A 23812-nucleotide genomic window follows, 5' to 3' on the forward strand; every position below is an offset into this window, starting at 1 on the left:
TTCTGTAGAGATGGGGTTTCACCATGTTGGCCAGGCTGGTCTCAAACTCCTGGCCTCAGGTGATCCACCCGCCTCAGCCTCCCAAAGTGCTAGGATTACAGGCATGAGCCACTGCACCCAGCCTCATCTGCATTATTCTTAACATCATGTGTAACCATGCTTCAGGAGTCTCAAAACTGCTGGCAATAGGTTCTTGAGTGGAACCAAGGGATTCATATAAATATTATGCCTATTCATTTATTTCTTATTTAAAAAAAGGAAATTAAACTTGAGGTATAATTTAGATGGGGCACTATGTTAGCATTTGTCTTTAAAAAATTTATATCAAATTGTCAATTACATTTCAAAGTAATCATTTAAAGATTATCTCAGTGGATTTATTTTTGGTTTATTCTGTGACTCAGGCCTCTAATGTCTCTGGTATTTCTTAAACTGCCTAGGCAATTTTTATAGCAAAGTAACAATAAAAACGTGGCGGTGAATATTAACTCTGAAAAGATAGACTCACTTCTCATTTTGCACTTTCAAAAAGATTTTCACTACAACTATTTTTTCTTTCACTGCACCTTTTTTTTTTTTTTTTTTTTTTTTTTTAAATCCAGGACATGTTCTCATCTGGTCACTATAACCACTTAAATGGCTCTCTCAGAGGAGTTAAATTTTGCTTTCACTTTGTTACATGTAAAAATGAGACTGTTAACCCATTCTTAATAATATACATGTTTTGGGTTGTTTTTCTCGTAACGAGGCGGGCTTTTACTGAGTCATCTCTCTCTCTTTAGAAAAGTCTTCTTTGGGTCCAAGATATGTTTTCTCTTGCAAAGAAAGCAACACATCTCTTACGTAAAAAAAAATCCACAATCCTCATTTTCTAGCACTAAAATCTAAGCCACCCACCCTCAACTTCCACATGCATCTGCAGGGTAATGCCAGACCATCTGAGAGAGGTGTCTCAAGTCATTTGCTAAGCTTGGTTGCAATGGTAAAGTCTGAACCTGCAAATGATTTGTTCCAAATAATAAATCAGAAGGGCTCAAGGTTATTCCTGTAATAGTCATTCTTATTTCTATTTAATGTTTTCTTGGGAGGGAGAAAAAGAGGTGGACTTTAGGGGAGAGTTGTATATACAAATGCAACTCTCCCCTAAAGAGTTCATGATATGAATTTCATGATATATATTTCAGTCCAAAAAAGGTTCTGAATGAACCTCGGCTCTCATCAGCAGTACTGTATTACCAGGGGCAAGGCTGACATTAGAGCTCAGATTTCTTTTAGGAAAACTGTAGAGAACGTTGAAAGGTCCCTGCATATGGCCAATGTATACTAGGAAACTAGGGGGTATGGTTGCCAAATGTAGCAAATTAAAAATATGAGAAGTAATTTTCAGCATACATGTATTCCAAATATTGCATGGGACATACTTAAACTAAAAATTGCCTGTTGCGTATCTGCAATTTAAACTTAACTGGGCATCCTGCATATTATCTAGCACCCTACTAGGGAGTCAAGGGGCCGGATAGCTCAAGGACACTGAACTAGCATAATATGTTGTGTTCATTTCTACAGCGAGATGGGGGTGCTCCAGAACTGAAGATGGTTTTCAGATGTTTATCCTTTCCTATTTACCCGACTGTAAAAATACACCCTTTGCATGTTCTCTCCTTTTTTCCACCAGGTAATAATCATGAGCTTACAATACACTTGCCTGGGACTGTCCTAGAAGTTGGAAACAAAAGATGAATAAAGCCCCACCTCTGACCTCTGGAGTGGACACACGGGTGGACAGACAGAGGGACACCAAGTGAGTAGAACCACGCTGTAAGAAAAAACTGGTCAGGGGAAAAGAAGGGATGGGGGCGTGGGATAGGCCGGATTTAAGACAGGATGCTCTTTAGGGCTTTCTCTAAGACAGAGAGACAATGTGCAAGTGCTTGAGGAGTGTCAAAGAGTGAGAGGAGAGGAGAGAGAAGGGAGGAGAAGAGGAGGAAGAAGGAGAAGTGGTGGCTGACCTGTGCAAAGTGAAACACTCTGGAGCCATCTAGTATCGAAAACCAAGGGCCTTCAGGCCAATGCCATAACACATAAAATGAGCATCCTAGGCAATGGAGATGGGCGCCTCCATTTAGGAAAGAAAGCCTGGCCTTCTAGAGTGTAGTTTTGGAAAGTCAGTAGTTAACATTGCTTTCAAATTGCGTTAAGAAGGTAAACCTGTGACCTGGAAAAATATTCCCTGATTTCCTATAAGCATTCCCATTTTGGGTGGGAAGGAATGTGCGTACAATGACTAGTCCAACAAGTCCCCATCAGAGTAATCAGCGGATCCCTGTCTATTCCTGAGAATATGTCAGAAACAAAGTTCCCATGGCTCTTGAATCCCTTCTCCTGTTCAAAAGGACAAGGACAAATACCTGACCTTAGGTTCTGGTCACAGCAGCACTGACCAGAACCAGGAAGGCTGCCATCATTTATCAGTTATAGTTAATGACACTGCACCTCTGGCTTGTACCAAAGTTCTAAGGGAGGACTTTGATATTTACAATAATTGGTTGGGCACAGCGGCTCATGCCTGTAATCCCAGCACTCTGGGAGGCTGAGGCGGGTGGATCACTCGAGGCCAGGAGCTCCAGACCAGCCTGGCCAACATGGTGAAACCCAGTCTCTACCAAAAATAAAAAAATAAAAATAAAAATAAAATAGCCGGGCATGGTGGTGGATGCCTGTAGTCCCAGCTACTCGGGAGGCTGAGGCACGAGAACTGTTTGTACCCGGGTGGCAGAGGTTGCTGTGAGCCAAGATCAAGCCACTGTACTCCAGCTTGGGTAAAAGAGCAAGACTCTGTCACAAACAATCAATATTTACAACAATAAACAAATCCTTAAAAACTTAAAAAATATTAAAATGTCTATCCTTATCACCTTATCTGAAAAGAAAAAAAAATTTAAAAGCTTTAAGGAAAAAATACAGCTCACTTTAACCTATAAAAACGTGCTCTGGGCTGGGTGTGGTGGCTCACGCCTGTAATCCCAGCACTTTGGGAGGCTGAGGCAGGCAGATCACAATGTCAGATCAAGACCATTCTCAACATGGTGAAACCCCGTCTCTACTAAAATACTAAAAAATTAGCCGGGCATGGTGGTGAGCGCCTGTAGTCCCAGCTACTCAGGAAGTTAAGGCAGGGGAATCGCTTGAGCCTGGGAGGAGGAGGTTGCAGTGAGCCGAGATCGAGTCACTGCACTCGAGCTTGGCAACAGGGCAAGACTTTGTCTCAAAACCAACAAACAAAAAACCGTGCTCTGCTCTCTGGCACCCAGGAGTGTGGGCATGCAAATCAGGCCCACGGTCTCCTCGTGGTCTCCTTGTGCTGCCTCTTTTCCCAGGGCCTCTCATTTCAATTGAGTTCCTCCTTGAAGGATTAGAATGGGCCTCATGGAAGAAACTAGGTTGAAATGGATACCTTTGCCATACAAGATAACCCAAACTTTCCAGTTCGAATCATACTCCTAACAAGGAGACAATCTCAAATAGCACAGCTTTTACACCACTAACGCAGAGGGAGCATGCAACGATTTGAGTACCCACACTACACAAACATATAAATGATAGAATGAGGGCCACATAACCTCAGGTCCAAAGGGGCCTAGACATCTTCAGACCGATGTCTCTTCAGATGCCTGAGTTGTCTCTCTAACTTCCCCAAAGGTGACCTCTGTCCAGGGGGTCTCTCCAGGGTCAGGGTCTCTCTCCCAAGGCCTCCATTTTCTTTTTCTTTCTCTTTTTTTTTTTGAGACAGAGACTCACTCTGTTGCCCCAGGCTGGAATGCAGTGGTGCTATCTCAGTTCACTGCAACCTCCGCCTCCCAGGTTCAAGTGATTCTCCTGCCTCAGCCTCCTGAGTATCTGGGACGACAGGCATGAGCCACCACATCTGGCTAATTTTTATATTTTTAGTAAAGATAGGGTTTCACCATGTTGGCCAGGCTGGTCTTGAACTCCTGAGCTCAAGTGATCTGCCTGCGTTGGCCTCCCAAAGTACTGGAATTATAGGAGTAAGCCACTACGCCCAGCCCGAGGCCTCCATTTTCTTTTCAGACAGTGCCAAAGGCTAAAAAGCTCAAACCTATGACCTCTGGTGTTACCAAAGATACAACCAATCCCTCGGGTGCACGTCGCTCATTTCAAGCCAGTGGCCTTAAAATCCCTCAAATGCTCTCCAGGGTGAGCACATTAATCCAAATGTGTGCGCGCGTGTGTGTGTGTGTCTGTATACATACACACACACATATATATATACGTGTATGTGTGTGCACACATATATACACACACACATACATACACACATATATATGAATGAAATCTCAAAGTATCTACAGCATTCTCCAATGGACACACTCAAGATTTGCCCTTCAATATATGGAAACTGGAGCTGATTTTAAAATTTCAGATGTGTGGTCTGATTTGTGTGGGACAGAGTAATATTGTTAAGGTAAGGCTTGTCACCCATCTCAGCTTGAACCATATTCTTCTGCTACAGAGGTCCAAGCCTTTCTTAGGCTTTTGTAGCCATGTTAATCTGCACTGACTCTCCAGCCTCTACCTCTTCCTCATGGGTCCGGACGAAATAGCATTTTATCACACATTCAGAACAAGTGAGTGTTCTGGACCAAGTACAGAAGTCATCCAATGTTTTAGCTCCCTCTTCTGCCTTCACATCACCTGTAGGTTTAATGAACATGTCTTATATCCATGTCCTCATTCACATTGGTAATAAATAAGTTGAAGAGGACAGGTCTGAGGTTACAAATCTCTCTCTGTCTCCTTTCAGCCCTTTTAAATGGATCTGTGACAATCTCAAGAGTGCACTGAGAATGACAAACCTGCACAGGCGATGGCGCCTTGCCTTTGAAACCCACCTGCCTGCCTCCCCAGGGCAGACCTGCAGCCCCTGGTTCTCAGCTGTCCTCAGCATCCCTTGCTCCCCACCCATTTTGTCTCCATGCTCCTTTTTTTTCATCCAGCTGGGCTTTTCTCCCTCCCTCTGAGCAAGGCTGTGGCTTCTGATCTCTGTTTTACAACTCTTAAGCCACGGCCAGATAAGGGGGTGTCTCACCTCACTCTCTACTTCATTATGAGACTGGGGTCTGAGGTCCACCCTTGCAGCCCTCCACCCCAGGATGACATGGGTCCATTAATTGGCAGTTTGAGTAGCATGGCAGGTATGAGCCAGTGGGGCTGCACTGCCATCCAAGTCCTGTTTCTCCTGCCTTTTTACAAAGAAATGTAGTGCCTCTCTTAAATACCTTACCAAAATCCTGATATAGCATCTACAACACTTTCTCATTCATCACTGAAGTAACCCTCTTTTTCAAAGCTGCAATCATTTTTTTGGCAGGAACTATTATTAGTGAACCTCTGCCAGTTCCGCTGGGGCAGAGAATCCCTTTTTAACAGCTGAAAAATCATTTAATTAATTCTTTTCAGCACTCTGCTGGGAATGATGACAAGTTCACTGGCCTATAATTCTAGGAAGCTAGCTTTTTCTTTGCTTGAAAATTAAAACATTCGCCCACTTCCAAGCATCAGAATCCTCTCCTGCTTGCTACAGTTCCTGGTTGGCAGCAAGTTTGAGGCCAACCTGGATGCCCTGGTTCCCAGGGAAGTCATTTTCAAGGCAACAGCAACTTTGAGAACAACTAGGGACAATCTCATCATCTTCCCACCTATTTTAGGCTTTAAATCCTTCTGACATGGAGTTCTGGCTTTTTTATTAACAAAATGCCACAGGTACTTGTTTTTACATAAGCCTCATCCTCAAACCAACTTCCAGCCTCCTGATTTGCCTTTACAGTTCTGTACTTCTCTTCCACATTCATCTTGAATTAGGTAGGAGTCTGCCTCTCCTGTGTTGGTCCTTTCAGATTTGGCCCATCAGAGACAAAGAACCTTCTTTCTTTTTCATTAGGATTATATGTCACCTTACACATATTAGCAAGATTATATGGTGAGTTTATCATCCCTCTTGTGTCAGCTTTTGCAATGACTGGAATGTCCACTCATCTGAAACCCATGCTGAAACTCAATCCCCAATGTGGTATCATTGAGAGGCTGGGCCTTTAAGAGGTGATTTGGTCATGAAGGCTCTGCCCTCATGAATGGGCTAATCCATTCATGGATGACTGGATTAATAGGTAATCACGGGAATGGGACTAGTAGTTTTACAAAAGGAGGAAGAGAGACCTGCGCTAGCACACTCAGCCCCCTTGCCTTGTGATGCCCTGGACCACCTCAGGACTGTGCAGAGGCCCCATCAGCAAGAAGGCCCTCACCAGATGCAGCCCCTTGATCTTGGACTTCTCAGCCTCCATAACTGTAGAAAAGAAATTTATTTATAAATAGCTGTTTTAGGTATTTCATTAAAAGCACAGTAAGCAAACTAAAACAGCTTTCCTCTTCAAAACTCTATCCATTAATTCATCTCAGAACCCTTTGAAATCTGTCTTCCAAAAAATGTTCTAGTAAGAGCAGCACTTTGGGTATATGTGATCAATGACATGTATTATGCATAGCTGTATACTTAATAATGATAACACCCACCCATTTGCTTTACACTCTGCCTCTGCGATGGATTCCCATCAGCACCCTGGACAGACGGGCATCATTATCCCCACTTTTGAAGAGTGTAGGCCTGTGGCTCAAGGCAACCTATTGTGCAAGTGGCAAAACCAGGCTGAAAGCCCAGTTCTGGGGACTCCAGAACGCATGACGCCTCCTCTACCCTACACTGTCTGGTACTCTTTAAAACAATTTTCTTTTTGCAGTGTTGTATTATATGGCAAACAGAATTCTCCTATATTTTTAAGAATAAAAAAATGCTCGGATTTAGAATCATGTGATTTATTTTTTCCATACTTACCTCTATCTTACACTATCTTCTACAGTATGCATTATTCGTATGATTTTAAAAATAGGATCATAATGATAAAAATAAATAGGAGTATTCTGAGACCCAATTTTATCTATATAAAGGGACAGATAAAGACTCTTAACATTTAACAAAAGTTTAAATAATTACAAAAGGAAAGTTTTGCCAAATTGAGAAGTTTCGCAAGTGGAATTTTATTATAAAAATGGGAGAGAGATAGACTTGCTTATTTTTTAAAGAGGCATCTAGTTGGGTGGATTGGGTGGGTGTGTGGACAGGCCTGGCTAAACTTAGGTCTCCGTCTCATACCACACGGCCACAGGTCCAGGGAGCCTGGGCTGACAACTCTCTTGTGTGCACCCATTTTAAACAAACCCCCAAATAGATGGGACTTAGAGTTGACAGGCAGATATGTCCATGACTGGAGTCTAGCTCCTCAAGCGAACAGGGGGGATGTTCTGTTTACCACTTCTCTGCTATTCAACTCCTTCATGGCAGCAAGTATGACTAATATATGTGGGCACACAGTGGACCTGGGCCCATGTGCTTTTGTAAATTCATTACCTAATTAATTTGAACACGTGGGGAGTTTCTCTAACTATATTCTAACAACACCGGGCGCGGTGGCTCACGCCTGTAATCCCAGCACTTTGGGAGGCCGAGATGGGCGGATCACGAGGTCAGGAGATCGAGACCATCCTGGCTATCACGGTGAAACCCTGTCTCTACTAAAAATACAACAAATTAGCCGGGCGAGGTGGTGGGCGCCTGTAGTCCCAGCTACTCGGGAGGCTGAGGCAGGAGAACGGCGTGAACCTGGGAGGCAGAGCTTGCAGTGAGCCAAGATCGTGCCACTGTACTCCAGCCTGGGTGACAGAGCGAGACTCTGTCTTAAGGGAAAAAAAAAAAAAAATATATATATATATATATATATTCTAACAACATACACTGATTATATGTGCATTGTATAAATCTCATATGTACAAACTGGAAACATGGTTTTAAAGGAATATGGAAAATTCTCAGGCATGCTAAGAGACCTGTCCAAAGTTAGTTAGTTAAAAGAGAGAATTAGGACTAAAACCTAAAACTACTCTAAAAAACTTAATCTACATTGTTTTTAGACTAGTGAGTTAATTTAAGTAGCTTAGTTCTAAGTCCAGGCAAGTCTCAGCTTGGAAATCAAGTGTTCACGGCATACACTACAAATAGGGACATTTGTCAACTGAACTGTTATGTAGATTCATATGTATGTTTCATATTTTAAAAAAGTTATACAGATCGATGATTTGGCAGCTGGCTGAAATAATTTCGTATTTGAAAATCTGTTGGGTGCATCTGTTAGCAGTTTTGAGTTTCTAATGCAGACTAACAATTTGGTGATAGCAAGCTGTCTTCTAATTAATGTTCCAGAAAACATTGTATTTCAAGATTTTTAGGAGGGGAGCCAAGTTTTTCTGGGATTTAGTTAAGTGAAGCATCATCATATTTTTTGCCTTTCGTAAGTCTCTCATGTCTAGGATTAATAAGCAGTATGTCTTGAAAAGTGTTATCTGACTTTCTAAAAAAGATGAACTGGGGCTCATAAATAGGTGGGTGACCTCCATTTACTCTTTCCCAGCCTAAAAGAGAAAGTCATTTAAAAGATGTAAAACTACCATCGCATTATATTTACATCATTCCCTTTCTCAAAATTATGGGATTTCCCTTGTCTTTTGCCTTTCGCGAAGTTTGAATCAAAGTCTTCAGAAACATTCACCCTCTCAAAGAGGTCCATTTAGTTTTCTGGGCTGCTTCCCCACACCTCACAGCCATCTTTTTGTAAAATCACATCCCCCACCGTCTTCAAAAGCCTTAAGACTAACCTTCCTGATGAAGCTTTTTAGCTGGATCCCTCTTAGCCACCAGACGGGGCCCTGGGAGTCACAGACAGTATAACACACAACATGCGGTTTCCATGCCTTCCCACCTCCTGGATCATTGTACCCGAGCTTCTAACTGGAGGAGGGCAAGGTCTTTTCCTTAACTTCTCAAGCATCCAATACAATGCCTGGCCACTCAATGATTTGCTGGATTAACAAATAAATGAACAAAGCCTACAGCCCAACTGATGACCAACATGGGCTCATTTTTTAGTTTCAACATTTCCTTTTCCTACATTATATCAAATAATAATGTAGAACATCTGAAATTCTACATGAATGCATTTTTAATTTGAAAATGAAAAAAGGGGTAGAAAAAGTCTCTTACAGCCTGACACATTTTCTACTTCATCTTACCATTTTTAGTTTATAAACTGTCACATCTGTGAGAGTACAAGCTTCATGAATGTAGAACTAATGCCGTATCCAAACCTTATCGACTATAAACTAGTGTAGTGTCATGTATAGGCACCCAAGAATTATTGAAGGAATGCCTAGAAGGCTGGGCAGGATGTTCTTTGCCTTCCTTTGGTGAGAAAGAAAGAAGAGCAGATAATTGAAGAGAACATATATATATGCAAAAGGCTATCCTTGGGTGAGAAAGAAGATGCAGATAGTTAAAGAGATTATGTGTATGTACAAAAGGCTATTACTAGAATTATCGTCAGAACAAGCAGTAAAAAAGAGGAAATGAGGAGCGTGAAGTGGGCATTAACCTCGTGGGAAGAAAACACGGGAACTGAAGTATCTTTTTACATGCTGATCTAGGCAGGTCCCCACACAGGCCACCGTATGGCAGCACAGTGGCTTTAGGGAGGACCGGGTGAAGGAACAGTAGTAGGTCAGTGATCATTCGGTCTTTGGGAGAGTCAATGGACAGACGTTTATAGCTCTGAGTGCTAAACTGCTACTGTGTGAAGCCAAATATAGGCAGTTCAAAAAACGAATCATTTTTGCCAGTTTGGCTGATGTTAAAATTGTTGTCTAATACCATCCATGCCAGTACAGAAAGAGCATTAGGTGAATTTTACTTTTATCTGTATGTTTTTGTCACTTGAGTAGAACTAGAATCTCTATGGAAATACTTTATTTTTTGAGATGGAGTCTCACTCTGCGGCCCAGGTTGGAGTGCAGTGGCACAATCTCAGGTCACTGCAACCTCCACCTCCCAGGTTCAAGCCATCCTCCTGCCTCAGTCTCCCAAGTAGATGGAATTACAAGTGTTCGCCACCACGCCTGGCTCATTTTTCCTGTTTTTAGTAGAGACAGGGTTTCACCATGTTGGTCACGCTGGTCTCAAGCCCCTGGCCCCAAGTGATCCACCCTCCCCGGCCTTCCGAAGTGCTGGGATTACAGGCATAAGCCACTGTGCCTGGCCTCATCTACTGGAATACTTTAAGTATATAGTGGGTACCCAAGACCTATTTGCTGAATGAATGAATGGTTTCTCACCAAGTCCTTAATATTTAGGATACTCTAGAACTATGTCAGGTTGCCACAGTGGAAGCATTCTTGCATTCTGCTGCCAAAGATGTTCTGCCCTTTTACACGGATTATAAAAAGCAGAGTTTAGTGCTGACACACTGGCTATAATTCAAAACCGTGTGAGAGTGGTCTCGTCACAGGTGATACTATTGATCAAACATTTATAGAGCATATGCTAGAACTGTCTCCAGAACAAGGTCTCCTTTCATCTTCCCATTTTTGCAAGCCAGATATTAAGGCTGCCTTGAGTATGAGAAACTGATTCAGGGGTGACAACAGTCTAAGGCAATATGGCACAGCCAGGATCTGATCCCCAATTTTCCAATTCCAGCTTCCTTTGAAACCCAGCTGTGACATCTGTATAGAAGAATGCTACTTCCACTTCCTCGTTTTTAACTGTTAAGTAACGATTCACTAAAAATTATACACTACCGCTTTGCTCCAAACTAGAGAAATCAGGGCTAAAATGCCTTCTTCTTTTTTTTTTTTTGTTTTGTTTTGAGACAGAGTTTTGCTCTTATTCCCCTGGAGTGCAATGGAGCGATCTCAGCTCACCGCAACCTCCGCCTCCCGGGTTCAAACAATTCTCCTGCCTCAGCCTCCCAAGTAGCTGGGATTATAGGCATGTGCCAAGAGGCCCAGCTAATTTTTGTATTTTTAGTAGAGACGGGGTTTCTCCATGTTGGTCAGGCTGGTGATCCTCCCGCCTTGGCCTCCCAAAGTGTTGGGATTACAGGTGTGAGCCACCGCGCCCGGCCTGAAATGCTATTATTGAGAAAGCAGACAGAGTACTGAGAATCCCACAGTCGCTTCATTACCTTACCTCCCTCCTCCTCGAGTGGCTCTTTCCCTCCAGAAGATTATAAAGGTAATACTGCCATCAACATTAAACGAACCCATAACCTGTGTCCCAGTCATTCCTCAAGCCCTCACTCTCAAGGCTTTACTTACTGTGTGTTCACACTCAATCCACACATCTACACCTTGGTCAGTCCTCACCCCACTGGATCCCCACCTTTCCCTGAGGGTGCACTAGGAGTGGCTGCGCCAAGTCTTCTCTCTTGGCCCCACTTACTGCTACCTGCCCTTTGCTTAATCACACTCATTAGTATCCCCAGCTGAGTCTTGCTCCCAGCCCCACTGAGCTCTGGTTTCTGCATTCTACGAAGACATGCAATATCCTCAAACAAACAAACAAAAAAGACAAAATTCCCACTCCAAACACAAACATACACAATTCTTCCAGCATTTTCCTTGCGCTGTCGAGTGGTTTTCCTCGTAAAGACAGGAGTACAATCACTAAGTGCTCCCTTATACTTAACGCAAATGTCTGTGCCTAAGTTTTACTGTATACAAATATTCAACCTAATTGAGCACTTATGATTACATGTGATGAACATTTTCTGCTTAGTATAATAAAGAGTGGTAATTACAAACAGGATTTCCTTGCGGAATATCGGGAATGTTCCGGACTTTCCCCAAAAGTAGCTTTTTATAACCTGCTTGCTGCCAAGTGTTTTTGCTGTGAAAGGAACACCGCGGCAGCTGCACGGAAGGGTGCTGGTGACCACAAGCAGCCTGCTTAGCAGCGCACATATATCTGGACTTTGGAAACAAGTCAGAACACAGCCACACGCATTCCTCATTCAGATTCTTGCAGAACCTTCAAGTCTAACATACAGAAGATGCTTTTAGTTTGTTCCTTAGATAGGAATATCAACACTATATACATACACACTCTAAGGCTGATATATAATGAAAAATGAAATATCCACCCAAATAACTGTGGTCTAGACTTGTGTGAGACCTACTGTAGGAAAACAGGTTGCTTCTATACAGGGCTACTGGAGGTCAGCAGTGATCTTTTATTATTTTTATTTTTTTGAGACAGGGTCTTGCTCTGTGACCCAGGCTGGAGTGCAGTGGTGTGATCACAGCTCGCTGCAGCTTCAAACTCCTGGGCTCAAGTGATCCTCCCACCTCAGTCTCCCAAAGTGCTGGGATTACAGGCATAAGGCAAGGTGCCTGGCCAGCTGTGATCTTTTAAGGAAAATTAAAGCTTGCTATGGTGTATGTCATTATTCAAAGTAAAATCCAAGCCCTTTTCCTTTAATAGCTACTGCTGAGTTTTCCCTATCACCCATTCATCTCTCCTGAATACTCTGTGGTATTTCCCTATAGGCCCAGATCCCTATGTCCTCGGGCAGCACAGTGATCCTCCTCCTTTCCTCCCTCAAGTCCAGACCAGCTTGTGGATTGGCAACAGCTGTGGACTGGCAGGAGTACAGGGTCAGGGAGCGCAGAGTGGCTCATAAGACAATCTTTAAAGAGATGACTAAGCCTAGAGCATACCTGGTCCTTCAAAACAAATACAATAATGACAGTCATGACTATTACATAGCAGGTGCTGTGCTGGGAACTGACGTGAATTACTTTAAGCAATCCCCAAACAGCCCTATGAGGGATGCACTGGTATTAGCATTCCTGTTTTACAACAGGGAGTTTAAGTTTAGACAATTTAAGTAACTGACTCCCCTGAAGTCTCATGCTGTTGTGTGGCAGAAAGTGGATTTTAATCAGATCAACTTGCCTCTTTCTTATCTTTTTTTTTTTTTTTTTTTTTTTTTTTTTTTTTTTTTTTGAGACAGAGTCTCACTCTGTCACCCAAGCTGGAGTGCAGTGGGTGCAATCTCGGCTCACTGCAACCTCCGCCTCCGGGGTTCAAGCGATTCTCCTGCCTCAGTCTCCCATTTAGCTGGGACTACAGGCATGCACCACCATGCCCAGCTAATTTTTTTGTATTCTGAGTAGAGATGGGGTTTCACCATGTTGACCAGACTGGTCTTGAACTCCTGACCTTAGGTTATCCGCCCACGTTGGCCTCCCAAAGTGCTGGGATTACAGGTGTGAGCCACCGTTCCTGGCCTGCCTCTTCCTTTTTTTATTTGAGATACAGTCTCACTCTGTTCAGCGCGGGCTGGTATGCAGTGGTGCAATCTCGGCTCACTGCAACCTCCACTTCCTGGGTTCAAATGATTCTCGTGCCTCAGCCTCCCAAGTAGCTGGGACCACAGGCGCGTGCCACCGCACCCGACTAATTTTTGTATTTTTAGTAGAGACAGGGTTTCACCATGTTGGCCAGGCTAGTCTTGAACTCCTGACCTCAAGTGATCCACCAACCTTGGCCTCCAAAAGTGCTGGGGTTACAGGCATGAGCCACCGTGCCCAGCCCATACTGCCTCTTTTACATGAAAGAATCTTTGCACTTATTTCACTTAAAACAGACTTGCTACTGTTTTTATTCAACAAAAATAAACTTTCTTAATTACACTGGAAAAACTCCAAAGTATTTTTAAATGAAAAGATAAGTAGTGCACATTCAGAAAGCCATTTGGTGTTGAAAGGAAAAAAAATTGTACTTAATATTCTATTAGGTTGGTGCAAAAGTAATTGTGGTTTTTGTCATTACTTTTAAATGGCTAAAGCTGCGATTACCTTTGCACCAACTTAATATGTTTGCAACAAAAAAGTCAGGGCCATAGCCATATCCCTCATATTCCTAAAACATAAAAAAGGTAAGTTGGTTCCTTGAAAATCAACCAGAAAAAAAAGTCAGGCTTCAGCATTCAAAGTGAATTTCTGGTTGTGTTTACACATTAAAAACTAACTTGGAAATTAGATAATTTGTCTACAATAAGCATTAAATTTCAGTTTTTGGCAATGTTGAGTAATAAGATATTCCACATAAGATAATTTTTCAGAACTTCAATTACAACTGCAATACAAATCTAACAGTCTGCAGTGGCAAATTTGGACATAGTAAGATACCAGGCCTTGGCCTGTCCTTGGTCTTTATTTGTTAAGAGTTTTTGGTCTTACTTCACAATGTAAAGCTGTTACTGCTTGCTGCTGTCAGCTCTGCACTAGATGCTGGTGTAGTCACTGGACTAGACGGTGGAGTTTCTTGCTCTACGGGACACACTGTCAGCCTCATCTCTGTGATTACTGTGAACTAGAAAATCAAATGGGCTGGGTGTAGTGGCTCAGCCTGTAATCCCACCACTTTGGGAGGCCGAGGTGGGAGGATCACCTGCGCCCAGGAAATCGAGACCAGCCTGGGCAACACAGTGAGACCTTGTCTCTATTAAAAATAACAAATATCGGGAGACTGAGGCAGGAGAATTGCTTGAACCCAGGAGGCAGAGGTTGCAATGAGCTAAGATTGCACCACTGCACTCCAGCCTGGCAACAGAATGAGACTCTGTCTCAAAAATACTAATACTAATACTAATAATAAATAATAAATAAATAGGCAGGGCACAGTGGCTCACCCTGTAATCACAGCACTTTAGGAAGCCAAGGCGGGTGGCTCACCTGAGGTCAGGAGTTCGAGACCTGCCTGGCCAATATAGCAAAACCCCTAAAAAATACAAAAATTAGCTGGGCATGGTGGTGCATGCCTGTAATCCCAGCTACTCAGGAGGCTGAGGCAGGAGAATCGCTTGAACCTGAAAGGTGGAGGCTGCAGTGAGCTGAGATCGCGCCACTGCACTCCAGCCTGGATGACAAACTGAGACTCTGTTCGCCCAAAAAATAAATAGAAATTTTAAAAAATGACTAAGATTCCTAAAACAACATGTGAGAGATATAGCTGAGTTCATTCTTGAGTGCATACATTGCACTGGACTTCACACGTGGGCTTTGGAAGAAACCTGTCTGCAATCATGCTGACCAGGAGGAAGCTGGCCTGGCTGACCCTGTCCATTTATCTGCCTGTCAACACCTGGGAGCTCTTGCCCATTCTCACACACATCCCACTAACACCCAGAAGGTCTGACACACCCTAACCAGCCCCTGGACCTGGCTGCTCACACACCTCCTCACCCCAGGCCATGATCGCCTGGCTTCCCCAAAAGGCCTGTCTCTTTTAATCCTCCATTTGCTCCTCCAAAACCGATCTGGTCACAATGACTTGGCTGTGCAAGAGTCTCTGGTACTCACTTTCTGGTTTTTACCAGCCGTGTTTAGGAATAAAGGAAGGTCCTGGGCTAGTAACTTTAAATAAGTACCTGACTGTTTGAATGGTTTTGGAACCAAACCATCGGTTTGTTTTGTTCTCAAGTGCTCATCACAATGAACATTCTGATGGTCTCTTTGAAGGCTACGATACTAGCAGAGTAGGCATTAGCCCTTCAAAATGCATAACTGACTCAGTGGATCACAACTCCCAAGCTGCTTCCTCACACAGAAGCACCACACTGAATTTAATGGTCCAATAAAGAGGTGTGTTAAGGATATGAGGTTGGAGAGAATTCTAGTTTGCACACTGTACACGTGCAGCCTATGCCTTTCGTTTAAAAGTAAAGTTTTACAGTGACCTGTTTATGTAGTTTGGACAAGGCCGATCAACTCCATGAGGGCAGGGCCACATCTCCCCTGTCCACTATTGTATCTACTCCTCCCCATGGCACCAGGGACCTACAGGCACTCAACAAATGTTTGTTGAAATAGATGTCTAACTCAAGGTTAAGAGCCATTCTGGGGCATCAGCTACCTAGCAATCCTCAAAGAAACCAGAAAGTTTCTACATCTGACTTCCACTTTAGAGTTGGTTGATACCCACGCCATACCTGTGTATATAGGGACACATGTCTGCCAAATTCTGACAACTCCTGTCTCCTTTCTAAACGGTCCAAATCTCATGTGTTGTTGTATGACTTGTGACTACTGTATTATATTCATCTGATTTCACTAGTTAAAAGTGTGATGACCACACAACGTATTGTGCAGGGAAGAGTAGGAGGCATGCTAGAGTGACAGGCATGCTAGAGTGACAGGCATGCTAGAGTGAGGCAACTTGGGACATTCAGTCATGCTAATTTTAAGTAATGTGATAAAGAATCTCTGCTTGACCAAAGTGAATTTCACCTACATATCTTGGGCCTAAAATAATAAAAATAATTTTGAGTAAATAATTTTGAGTAAAAGTTCAATGTGACAAAGGCACAGCAGTGACCCTGTTCTATTTCAGGTTATACCATCAGAGGCACAAATGCTAATGGGAGGTAGGCTGGCAGATTCCAAAGGCACCACTACAAGATTGCTTAAAGATAAAACAATTTACCTTCATTGGAAGCAGAAAATGTGGGTTGGAGAATTACAAGATTTTTTCCATATAACTTTAAACTTTTCTCAGTAACCAGGCAAGATTCCTGAGCTAGAATCTTTGAGCCAAAAATGTCCCTGTACAGTACCCTCATGGAAGTCAAATTAACAGGAAGATAAAAAGCCAGGACAACCGGATTCAACACTGTTAGTTACTGTAAAAAACGTCTATAGCCATGTAACAAACCTGAGCATGCACCCCATGAACCTAAAAGCTGAAGTTTTAAATGGTAATAACAGACACTCAATAAATAGTTATTAAACAAACTACTGAGTATAAACACATTTTCCAAAATGCTTTGCTGTTTATATTCAGTGGGTCTGTTCTTTGAGACACTTTGCTCTGCAGACATAACTCTTACTGTAAGGGAATATATTCTAGTAAAATTCATTATACCTCAAATTTCATTTTATTTTTTTCTCACTGATTTCAATTATAAAGTGGGATTTCCCCTACTGGAAAAATACATTGGAAGAAGATGACTGTGCCAAAATATCTCTCTAATATTGAGATGGATGTAAAGTTTTATTATGTCATTTCAGAGAAACAGGATCTCACTATGTTGCCCACGCTGCTCTCAAAACTCCTGGTCTCAACCTATCTTCTTACCTAGGCCTCCTAAAGGGCTGAGATTACAAACATGAGACACTGCCTGGCCCCACTGAAATATTTCGGAATCTCAAATTTTCTATTCCTACATTCCTTAAGGAAGACATGTAAGGTGAAAAGAAATACCTTTGTATTTCTCTGTTAAATTATAAGGAATATGAACACTCCAACCAGGCCATTTAATTTCAATTCAACAATATTCACTGAGAGCTAGACATGGTCACACATTTTGCTAAGCACTGGGGATATCAAGTTGCTACCAGTAATATCTAAAAATTAGCTCATGGATATACACAGCCAAACTGGCAACACTGGCTTCATAGGTTCCCAAATTGATAAAGGACTCTACAATAATCCGTGAATAAAAATTATCTAGCAAAGTAACAGCAAGTACCTCTGACCATGACAATAGTTTCAAATATTAAGACAAAATTATTTATACGTGTAGAATTCCTTCACTTGCTCTGCTGTCATTAATTTGCAAACGTTCTCTCCTGATCATTCTCCAATGAACGATTTATTATTACTACTATTACTTAATATAATTCTACTTAAGAACCTACATATAAATGGGTTCTGCAAAAATGGTACCAAACATGTATCTTTAATTTCCTAGATTTCACAATTTAGCTAATTCAAATTTACAACTGTCACTTTTATATTTTGAGTTTATACTGGAGAATTATATTGAACTGCATTAGAATATTTCTCATGCCCCTTAACCAAAATGTTCTCAAAAGATACTGAACAAAACCTTTTGTCCTTGCTCATTCACTTTATTCCTTGTTTAAAAGATACTGAATGCAAATGCTTTCAACTGAAAATTTTTTTTAAAATATGGTTTTCTCATATATTTAAATTGGCTACTAAACCCCAAATGCCAGATTTTGAAAGCAATTTCCCAAATGTCACATGCAGCTGACAAGTGTAGATTTAAAAATGAGCAAGATGACAAAGACAAAGCCTTGTAGGACACAGAGCACACAGGAGCTCTAAGGAGCTTTGAACTTGGTCCAAGAGACACAATTATTTGGGGAGAAGTAGGCCTACATGGTGAAAGCTGGTCAAGGTACACATGAGTTTTAATATGAGTTTTAGTTATACTAAAAATCTCTCTAGAAATTCAATCCAGCTGAAATCTAAGCTATAATCACTAGGAAAACTAAAAATGTTCCAGACTAAAAGAACTTACTGGGTAGACATTGGCCATACAAATGAGTAGAATATTACATTCTTTTAGTTTGTCAAACTTAAATCGATGATCTTGAATACAAATAGATTCTGTGTTTTATAGTCAACCAACTGTCCCCTTTTTTAAAATCTTTGAGAATATGGCAGAAGTGAAATCAGATGGAGAAGTTGGTTACATGTCAGCAAGCTGAAAGAACATAAAAATAGCTTTAAACATAATTTGGTTGATAAAATATTTTTCAACAAGGATTTCCATTCTTTAATTTGATATAACTCATTACAAAATCTGTGTATAGTCAATAGATAAATGCTGGATCCAGACCCACATAGGATTTTGTAGGTCCCTATACACTTTTCCAGGTTATTAAGAATTCATCTCATGCTGAAATCTACAGACTTCATTAGCAAGATGAAGTATTATTTTAGGCAAACAAAGTGAAATAACTCAAAATCTGAAAAGACAAATGGCAGAGCCTGGGATCTGAACACAGAGTCTGTGGTTATGAAGAGAAATTCACATCACAGATTGTGAAGAAAAAGGACACAAGCCCTCAGTAAATTTCCATCACAGGGTCAGCTACAAACTGTCTTAATCCAAATCATGTAGAATGGATGCTAAGAACATGGGAGTTGCCATCACACTCCTCAGTTAGAACCCACCTTTTGCCCAAATTAGCTGTATAACTTGGGCTAAACTTCATTCCCTCATCTGTGAAGTGAAATAGGGCCTATTTTCCTGTGGTTGTTATAAGGATAAATTAATTTATGTAAAGCATCCACTATAGCAAGTACTCAATGCGTAGAAATTACTACAATTACTATACAGTATCACTGACACCATCACCTGATCAGTAACGCCTTCAAACCTTTCGTAGCCACACTCCACAATACTGGGATGAGGAGAAAGAGAGCAAGCCGCCATTTGTAGATATCTAGAAAAGTCCAGCGAGGCCCAGGGCACAGGTGAAATCCATACACATTCTAGGCCATCGAGCCATCAGTCCATGTCCTGGCTCTGCTGTGATTTTAGGTTTCTAATTAGGGATGCAAGATAAAATACAGGATGCCCGGTTAAGATGAAATTTCAGACATATTTATATTTTTAAAATTATTCATTATTTATCTGAAATTCAAAAGTAACTGGGTGTCCTGTTATTTCCATTTGTGAAACCTGGCAACCCAATCTCTAATGCCCCTTTTCTACCCAATCTCTAATGCCCCTTTTCTACCGCTCATTCACTTATAAAGAACCCGAGGGAATCCTGTTTTATCTTCAACTCCCCGACACTGAGAATGTGATTTCTAGCAACAAAACAAACAGCACCATTCATTTGCAAAAGCTGTATTAAGTTTCCCCAAATTTCCAAGGAATTTTTGCCCTATCATGTCATTTGACGCTTACTGTAAACAGCTGCTATCTTCACTCCGGCTTTATAGATGATGAAACCATGCAGGAAGGCGAGCTGTCATCATTTCAAAACTGTTGCTAACCTAAGTCCCCTACAATCATTTGCCACATTATCAGATTCCACATATCTTCCCTCAACCATGAGGATTTTAAAAAGATTTATTTTGTATTATGAAACAAAGCACGTTAAACGTGCTTTGCAAATTCCCTCCTCTTCTCCCCAATTTGACATACTGAGCTCTTATTCATGGGCTGGAAAATCTTTCAACTGCCTTCTGGCTTTAATATTCTTTGATCTATGACCCACAAAGTTGCTAAATCCCAAGGCCAATTCGTTCAAGAATCTCCGACAGAGTTTGTGCCTCCAGACTCAGCCTCACACAGCCTGCTATTATTTGCCCTTCCTCTTGCAAGACAAATTCTACTATACTAAAAGAATGTGAAGGTTCCACGGAGCTTCGAGCCTCTCACTACAACCATGTTACACATCACCTGCAGCACACGGCCGCACTCAGCATCACCTTCAAGGGTGTCCACGGCTGCACTCAGCATCACGCTCAAGGGTGTCCACGGCCGCACTCAGCATCACGCTCAAGGGTGTCCACGGCCGCACTCAGCATCACGCTCAAGGGTGTCCACGGCCGCACTCAGCATCACGCTCAAGGGTGTCCACGGCCGCACTCAGCATCACGCTCAAGGGTGTCCACGGCCGCACTCAGCATCACGCTCAAGGGTGTCCACGGCCGCACTCAGCATCATGCTCAAGGGTGTCCAGGGCTGCATTCAGCATCACGCTCAAGGGTGTCCATGGCCGCACTCAGCATCACGCTCAAGGGTGTCCAGGGCTGCGGGGAGCTGCTTCAGCTCATTTACCTCCCACTCACCTCCCTCCCTAGCATGAGTCGCTTCTTCGAGAGCAATCTTGGCTTCTCTCTGCACAAGGCACCCTCCTTTTCCTCCACAGAGATTTGTCTCTACCTCTGCCTCTTTCAGCACAGTAAAAAGAGCACATGAACTCTTGAGTCATAACACCCTCAAATAATATCCCTACACAGGTATGTTTACCCAGTCCTTGCTACTGGGTTATTTCTTGAATGGCTACTTTTTTTTCCCTCCTTACTTTTCTACATGTTTATGCCCAACAATGCTATCTGGTTTTTTTTTTCTTTCTTTCTTTTTTTGAGATAGAGTCTCACTTTGTCACCCATGCTGGAGTGCAGTGGTGCGACCTCAGCTCACTGCAACCTCCACCTCCCAGGTCCAAGTGATTCTTGTGCCTCAGCTTCCCAAGAAGCTGGAATCACAGGCATGTGCCACCATGCCCCGCTAATTTTTGCATTTTTAGTAGAGACAGGGTTTCGCTATGTTGGCCAGGTTGGTCCCAAACTCCTGGTCTCAGGTGATCTGCCCGCCTCAGCCTCCCAAAGTGCTGGGATTACAGGTGTGAGTCACAGTGCCTGGACAGAAAATTAGAACCATGTTTCTACCTGGTTTTGGACTAGTCATTTTGTTTATTTTTCTTAGAGATGGAGTCTTGCTCTGTCACTGGGCTGGAGTGCAGTGGGGCAATCATAGCTCACTGCAGCCTCAAACTCCTGAGGTTCCAGAGATCCTCCCATCTCAGCCAACTGAGTAGCTGGAACTACAGGTGTGCGTCACCGCGCCCAGCTAATTTTTATATGTATTTTTAAAAAATGGGGTGTTGCTATGTTACCCACGTTGGTCTTGGACTCCTGGCTTCAAGCAATCCTCCTGCCTCAGCCTCCCAAAATGCTGGAATAACATGCATGAGCTACTGTGCCCAGCTGCTGTCTGGTTTTGAATAAATAATACAAGATGGCAAAGGCATGGCTTTCATCAGTTTTAATCTATATCCAGCCCATTAGCAATACATATATATTGTGAAATGTATGCTTTCCTGAAATTCAAGTACTGCTAAAAAGAAAGGGAGACTTTAAATCTAAAGCTGCCCTCCCCAATTCCATTTCCATATATCTTCTAGAATACTTAAATCTTAAGAACGAATATTAACAAGAAAGGTCTGATACTTCTAAAGTCTGTAGTCTTAATTTTTCTCTAGAATCTAGATCATGAAAAAAAATAATAGTTACCATGTATTAAAATGCTTACCATGTGCCAGTTCTATTCTAAGTATCATTACACTATTATATGATGTTATAAACTTTCTGAAACAGATGTAAAAGTGAGGCACAGGGCAACTGAGTAACTTGCCTGATGCTGTAAGACCAGGCAGAGACAGAAGTTAGGCTCCAAAGATATGCTCTTTACCCATACAGCATCCGAATGCCCTAAATTAAAATGCTGTAGCTAAAATTTTACATGTGGAACAGGTCTGGGCAGAAGGAAGGGGATGTTCGTACAAAATAAAAAAGGTAAGGTAAAATCATTCTTTCTCCCTTTGACCTTGCTTATGATCCTTTCTGATCAAGGCTGGGGAGGTAAGAAAGGTTCTAGCGGTTAAGGAGATGATGTTCCCAATAGCAGAAAGGGGTATGCTGGGACCCAAAATAGAGGGGGAAATGAAAGACAATTTCTGGCTTTCTCAGCCTTTTTCCTGAGACCACTCCTGTTTCACATGACTCTACTAGTTAAGGAGGTAAGAATGTATCCATAATCTGAACCAGGGCACCTGCCGCTGACAGACTCCTATTGCCTAAAGAGAAACTGCAAGCTCTTAGCTGGGTAGTGAGGGCCCCTCACAACCACAGGGACCAAGCAGAGCCACTCCCTGCTCTGCATTCACTCCATACTCTTTCATGCCTTCGAGTAACCCCTGCAAATGCACTTCACATCCAGCAAGCTGCAGGACACCGGTCAAGTGCCAATTTCTCTAATCGCCTTCCCCACTCCACCCCTTTCCATGGTTCATGGATGCATTTCCACAGCACGCTGCTCACATCTCTGCCATGGTGCCAATCACTCTGTCCAGTAATTACCTTCCCGACTGCACTGTGGATTCCTCAAGGGCAGAGATCTTGCTTTCTTCTAGTGTGTGCCTGGTGCTATGTGTTTGCTGAATAAATGAATGAATGCATTCAATGTAGGCATGATACATTCATGTAAGTCTTAATCAGGTTAAAAGTTTAGAATTTTAAAATTATACAGAGTATTTTCCAAGCTTAGAGCTTCCATATACCCAGAAGAAATGCGAGTCATCCACAAGCATAAATTTAAGAAATTAATTTTTGCCCTCAAATATTTCTATTAATATGCAATAAAATTACTGTATTATTTAAGCATTTTAAAGAAGGAAAATATTGAGTAAAATATTCCAGCCAGGCATAGTGGCTCAAACCTGTAATTCCACCACTTTGGGAGGACGAAGCAGGTGGATCACTTGAGGTCAGGAGTTCAAGACCAGCCTGGCCAACATGGTAAAACCCCGACTCTACCAAAAACACAAAAATTAGTCGGGCGTGGTAGTACACGCCTGTAATCCCAGCTACTTGGGAGGCAGAGGCAGGAGAATCACTTGAACCCAGGAGGCGGAGGTTGCAGTGAGCCGAGATCGTGCCACTGCACTTCCTCCTGGGCGACAGAGAAAGACACTCTGTCTAAAACAACAACAACAAAAAACCCTTAATATTCCAAAAGTTACAAGAGTTTATCATAGTGGAAAAAGTTACTGAAAAGTGACCTAAATAGTATTCTATTTCCTGAGCCTCCATAAACAAATTATTTGCAAAATATGTCTTAATACAATGTCACTCTAGTAACTAAAATAAGTTCAGAAACTGATGTTTTCTCTCCAATAGTCTTATTTATTAAACTTATAAAATACCTGGAAAGCAGTGAAAAGTATTCCTTTTTTGGGGGGGATGGAGTCTCACTCTGTAGCCCAGGCTGGAATACAGTGGCACGATCTTGGCTTACTGCAACCTCTGCTTCCCAGGTTCAAGCGATTCTCCTGCCTCAGCCTCCAGAGTAGCTGGGATTACAGGCGCGTGCCACCACACCCGGCTAATGTTTTGTAATTTTAGTAGAGACGGGGTTTCACCGTGTTGCCCAGGCTGGTTTCAAACTCCTGAGCTCAGGCAATCCACCCACCTCAGCCTCCCAAAGTGTTGGGATTACAGGCATGAGTCACCTGC

At 42.4% G+C, this 23812-nt stretch overlaps 1 protein-coding gene across 7 annotated transcripts in view; it reads right to left on the bottom strand.

Annotated features, from left to right (window-relative positions):
• The window catches only part of SCAF8 (SR-related CTD associated factor 8), a 227473-nt gene that overhangs the window by 67857 nt on the left and 135804 nt on the right, over window positions 1–23812 (bottom strand). For 2 of the 7 annotated variants that reach the window (XR_012095006.1, XR_012095004.1), the window contains one exon: window positions 19137–19326. The exons of the other annotated variants lie outside the window; for them this stretch is intronic. The gene's annotated coding sequence lies outside the window, so the exon portion shown is untranslated. The remainder of the gene's footprint in view (window positions 1–19136; window positions 19327–23812) is intronic. 7 annotated transcript variants of the gene reach the window in all.

This window comes from Chlorocebus sabaeus, chromosome 13 (assembly GCF_047675955.1).
Source record: "Chlorocebus sabaeus isolate Y175 chromosome 13, mChlSab1.0.hap1, whole genome shotgun sequence".
In the NCBI taxonomy this organism is placed as follows: Eukaryota; Metazoa; Chordata; class Mammalia; order Primates; family Cercopithecidae; genus Chlorocebus; species Chlorocebus sabaeus.